General features: G+C 41.6%; 1 long non-coding RNA gene across 1 annotated transcript; it reads left to right on the top strand.

Moving 5' to 3' along the window:
- The first annotated feature begins 2,397 nt into the window (after positions 1-2,397).
- On the top strand, positions 2,398-5,680 carry LOC109482756. The gene is made up of 2 exons (XR_002140973.1): positions 2,398-2,531; positions 2,989-5,680. It is a non-coding gene; the product is annotated as an uncharacterized LOC109482756 (long non-coding RNA).
- Positions 5,681-6,057: the final 377 nt, after the last annotated feature.

Here is a 6,057-nt window from a genome sequence, read left to right on the forward strand (position 1 = left end):
ATAGATAGATAGATAGATAGATAGATAGATAGATAGATAGATAGATATAGATATATGTTTATATCTCCCATATTTATGTACTACCTGGGGCCGCAATTACGTTCGATACGGGTGTTCCGGCCCGTGTGATAACTAGCGGTACGGCCCGGGGGTTCTTTACACGTACGGCCCGGGGCTTCCAAATGTTCCATAGAACGATTCGAACGCGTTTCGCCCTAACCGCGTGCACCGCTTTCGAAAATTCGAATGCAAAATTCGGACGTTGGAATTGATGTTGTTGCACTTTTTGGGTTTAGGGACACCAATTTCTGCTCATTTTGCATTGAAAGGCGTGTTTTCTTGGGTGGGTATGACATAAATAAAATACAACACGGTGTATTCCGCATCGCCCTCGGTCCCGGCCCTCCCGCTTTTATTCTATAACGCCACAACTGTTTCTGACAACTGAAGGTATTTCCTCCAAATAGCTGGACTTTTTTAAAAGTCCAGCTATTTGGAGGAAATACCTTCAGTAAAAGCCTCTTTTCAGATGCAGAGTGATTACAGAGTGAAACTGTACTACCTTTTGGTAAAGGCTCCGGTGTCTATGTCTCCGATCCACAATCATTTTAAGTACACGAGTGAAAAGAAAGTTTAAAACCCACCTTCACAGGAAGATGAAGTCTGTGAGAAGAGCTGGAGGCGGTGGGGAGGGATGGTGCTTAGGGTCGGCCGTCTGAATCACTCGTCTCTCTACGGCTCACGAATAAGGAGTGGAAAGTAGCAGGACAGTGTCCAATACGCCACCGTTTGGCTGGTCAAAAGGGGTACACAAAAAAGGAGAAAAAACGGCTCAAAACTAAGCCGAAGCCTAAATCTCTGCTTGTAGAGCATGAAGCACCCGTCTGTCGGCGGCCTGCTCACAAGACTGGCGCAGCACTTCCTTGTTCCTTGTTCCTTGTCTGACATGAAGCGATGTCCGGAATCCTGACTTGGGGCGGCCAATCTATCATGGATACAGGCCGCTGGCCAACAAACTCCCCTTGCCCCACCAGATGTGCCTGGAGATTACCTAACCCTGCGGAAATACTCACATACGTCATTTGAGGAAATAATTCCGCAAGCTCAATCCTGCCTTGTAAGCTTGTTTAGCAAGTTGTCGTTTATACAATACACAACGTTTGGAATCTTGAAAAGTAATTTAGGGGTTCATTACTAAGGATTATTACTAACTGCAGAGCACCAGCCGACTTTAGCCTGGTATCCAGTCTTACGTGATTGGGCCCCAATCGGGTGTTGGGGTGTTCAGCCAGACTGTGCCTTCGGGGGCTCTAATAGCTTCCCCCGCCCAGTGCAACAGGCCGTCCCGGTAGGAGTGTTACGCTATTAAATAAGAGACAGTATGCTTGGGGATTTGGTTTCCCCCAACACGTGGAGGGCTAATCAATCTCTCGTGAAATACACACCGGGAAGGACATAGCTTTTGCGGCCCCAACCACGAATCAGACTGGAACCAGGCTATAGTAGGCGGGCGGTAGTACCCGCTATTTTTCTAACGGGGGCATAGTTCTATTGACAGTATAGCGTTACTACCATAACGTTACAAACCACATGTTCCGTGTTTAAAGAACACAACTTGTATTTCATTCTCTGTTTGTGGTCAGATCAAGGAGGTTCAAAACTTCCTTGGTCAGATTCAGCCCCAACACCTCAAAACACAGAAAAACAACCTGTTTTATACCGTCAACAGAATATCAGTACCTTTCTGCGCTATGCAAATGAGTTCATTTTACCCCCAAGGCACAAGGTGCTTTCGTGGGAGTGGGATAACTGTACTCTCCAAGCAGAGGTTTGGGTTTTGGGGGTATTTTTAGCGTGTTTTTAGGCTTTTTTATCGGGGTTTCTCTTTTGCACTGAATTTTTTTTTGCAAAAGAAAGGGAAAAAAAATTCAGTGCAAAAGAGAAACCCCGATAAAAAAAAAGCCTAAAAACACGCTAAAAATACCCCCAAAACCCAAACCTCTGCTTGGAGAGTAGGATAACTGGCGGATTTCGCGCGCTTCCATAGAAACCGTCGTAAAATCACACTGCCGCAAAATTTCGCTGGCGCTACGCATCCTGGGAATTGTAAAAGGCGTGCTAACCCGGAAGTGAACCGTATCAACCAAGAGACATGGTCTTCAAGTCGGATATTTTCTTCAAGATGGAGAATTCTTAGACATTGCCTTTGTCTTGGCATTGCTACTAGTACTAGTACTGGGCAAGGAACAGCGGTCATCCAAGCTTTGAACCGAAGAAGGAACTGGACCTTTTTCGTATTCACACTCAGTGCCAAATTGATTATTATCAAGACTTCCTTAAATTCTAGGAGGATATCACCATGTCTAACTCAAGTTTTGACCGTCAAAACGTTCAAAACGTCGTGTGTTTGACTCTGACCTTGACCCTGACCTTCCTGCTATACGGGGCCGTTGCCATGGAGACGCAGCAGGGGTCAGCAGGCGTGTCACGGGAGGAGGTTCCTGCCACGGTGCTCAAGGAGCAGAACTTGGGTCAGTTTAACCTACTATATTAATATTAACCTTCGGCCTGCTAATTAGTTTGGCACACATGATTTGGATTAGTTATGGGGTTAGGCAGCAGGGAGAAGGTTAAAAACTCCATCCCTTTGACCTTTGTTACCTCAGGCATTGTTGTAGTTTTTCAAATTCAAAGGTTTACATGTGTATTCATTTCTAAAATGTTTTAAAAAATTAAAATGAGTTGAGTTAGTAAGTACATGTACCGTATTCTGAGTATTGTGTGTCTGTGTGTGTGCATGTGTTACGTGTTTGTATGTTTCTGCAATTTTCCAATATACATTTGTACGTTCACACAATGCAGTGTTGCTATACCGTATAAGTCCTCAGTGCGACTATTTTTATCATAGGTAACTACTAGTAATAATACATACGATACCTGTGGATAATTGATTGATCGATCAATTGATATCTGTGTTTTTTTGTCCAGGTCTGACATTGGGAATCTACATTACGCTGCTGGTCATCGCGATCGGCCTGGGCGTGTACGTCTATTTACCTGTCAACAACAACAACAACAACCAGCACGACACAGGGCGCCACATGTCCAGCAGATCCCTCTAGCAGACTTTGCGGGTACTGCAGCTGGACTTAAACAATCATACTGGCTCATATGCCACAAGGATCTCATACCAGAGTTTGTGTTGAGCAGAGTTGGACAAAAACTGTTCAGTGATGAAAATAATTCTCCTTCTGTCTTAAAAACTTAGTTGAATGCCTTACACTTTTAGATAAGCTATTTTGGATTGAAATACCTGCAATCAAATGTCTGGGTAGACATACAGTACCAATCTATGATTCTTAAGTGTTGTTATATTATTTTAATTAGAGAGATAAGGTACTTAATACCAGAGATGACAATGTGCAAATTAATTCAGATCTGCAGATATCTTCTGCCTGCTGAATGCTTAATACAATACAGAATATATTACATTTTGTACACAAAAGATTTAAGTTTTTGCTGATACATACATGTATATGCTCATTCCAGTGATTGTTGTACATCGTACTACTGTTATAAAGTGTGTATCTCTAAATGCAAAAAGTGTCTATATATAACAGTTTTGGCAACTGTGGCTACTGTTTCAAAGTAATCAGTAAAAACACACACATGAAGTTGATTCTATTGACTTTATTAAAGAAGTTCTGTAAGCAGAGGTGCGAGAAAATATATCAGTCCACAAACTTCCTAGCAGAAACAGTTTTGTTCACAGAAGTTTGTGTGAAGTCTTATACAATGTAGTACGAGTGCAAATCTTACACAAGCGAAGGCAACGGATCAGACTAAAACTGGATAATTACAAAACACACATCAGGCTGCACTATATTATGAACGACTGTGTTTTAAGTGGTGATTCCACCAAGGAATAGACTGTTGCGCATTCAAAAACTTCACAGATCTTTCAACTATCTTTCAGTGAGCACTCAAAAGTTGGGGATGTCTCCTTAGCATGATCTACAAGTTGGGCATTTTTCTCAAATGACACACCAGTATAGATGGTAATTTGCAAGTTTCTTGTCAATTGCCATCTATATAGAGGCAGCCCGCAAGAAATTGCATACTGAGAACTGATATGCCATCAGAAAAAGACATTATAAGCCTACAAAAGGCCTGACTCGTATAGTATGCTAAGGAGGCTAGCCCGAAAGTATCTGTCAATGATGTTCAGTGGCTAGGCCATTGCCTGATGGCCTATGTCCAATGAAACGTTCATACAGTCTATGCAGTAGGGAGGGGCAAGCAACAAGTATACTCATAGGCCCAAAGCAAAAACATATGGCAATCTAGTCACAATTCATTTACATGGAACAAGCCATTTTTCACAGAAGAATTGCATGTATTTTGTGGTTTGTAGTTAACCTTATAAAAGTTGCTGTGCTTTGTGTTTGTTGTAGCTTGTCTACAATGGGAATAATTTTAGCCTGAAGTTGTCTAGAATTGAATACGCTGAGATAGAAAAGCCAAGCATTTTGCACGACACAAAAGCCCTGGAACAAATGACCCTATGAAGACAGCATTTTGCGGGTAAAATCCACTTAAAAGCATTTTTTTGCAAACTGGCTGTTGTAAACATCATGTTAACAACTGTTAGGAATGGAGTTTGAGATCACAGATGGCACAACTGTCATGTGTATGGCTAAAACATCGATTTTAGGTTATCAGCACGGCAGTATGGTCTACAGTAGGTCTTCAGTCGACCGGCACACAAATTTACACACACACAGCACCGGCCACCAGTTTCTGTCTGTCAATTCTCAATCCTGATCCACTCTTTTTTTAGACTGGTAGGAGGCCATGCCAATATTATCTGAGGAAGGTGACAGACGGTCACCCAAATATCGGCTAGGTTGTGTGCAAGAAATTTTTTTCCTAGACACCCCCTGATGTACATAAGGCACTTCCACTGTAGTGCAGACCACATAACAGCTACAGCGGCTTTCTTACGCCCCCTAGCAGCTTGCATTCACACTGCAGCTGTTTGTTGTCAAGACTACTTTTGCCATATAAAATTGTAGTTCAGCCACAAAGTTGGCAGCGGGGAAAAAAACACAATCAGCAACAATGCGAGTAAGTCGTTGTAGTAATACAATTGACAAAACGTTACAAATAACATGTCTACATCAAATCTACTAGTCTCAATTAATTAAGTACACAAGTCTAAATACACAAATCATGTATACGTAACAAGGAAAAATCAAGTACAAAACGTCTCACACGGTACAAAGCATAATGTTGGTATGAGACCTACACACACACTTGTAGATGCAGCAAGCTGAACTGCCTTCTTTAAAGTAGGTATTCCAACCAAAATTTCTGACAGCATTTCACTCATAAATTTTACTTTTTCAATCATACACTTTAAAAGAGAAGATGATATTCTTACTGAGAGCTTAATTTTTTGCTGAGATATGGACATTGAAATTTCCAAAATCTGCTTTTTTCATTGAATTTATACTTGTAGGTGTAAGTTTGTGCAGCATTGGAATACCTACCAAATATATTCTGGCTGCAAAGAATTACGTGTACATTTACAAGAGGTGCAAGCAGTATTATTCATCACGTATCCTTCTCACAAAAAATGCAAACAATTCTAGTAAAACATTCATCTTAAACGGGGAAACAAAACAAAACTGATTTGTGCAACTTGGGGGGTCGTATGTACACTCTATCAAGCAGGGTGAAGGTAAACGGCACCGCCCCGCGAGGCACCGCCAAAAACATGGCACTTGGCAGGACAAATTCACCCTTCTACATGCAGGAAAAAAGAAATCAATTTGCCCCCCCCCCCAGAATGCCCTTATTTGGAGAGAGAAGTAGGCAGGAACAAGAAACAATATATACAATCTTTCACAGCTTATATCATAGTCTACAGTTGTCTGATACACTGTCTTGATTCTAAACAATTCTCTTACAGAAGTTTACAGAAATGCAACACTAATAAAAAAACGCAAAAAAGCTCTCCTCAACACATTTACCTACAGCACATCTCTTTAACTC

The sequence above is a fragment of the Branchiostoma belcheri genome, unplaced genomic scaffold, assembly GCF_001625305.1.
Source record: "Branchiostoma belcheri isolate BF01 breed outbred unplaced genomic scaffold, Haploidv18h27 scaffold60, whole genome shotgun sequence".
Taxonomy (NCBI): domain Eukaryota; kingdom Metazoa; phylum Chordata; class Leptocardii; order Amphioxiformes; family Branchiostomatidae; genus Branchiostoma; species Branchiostoma belcheri.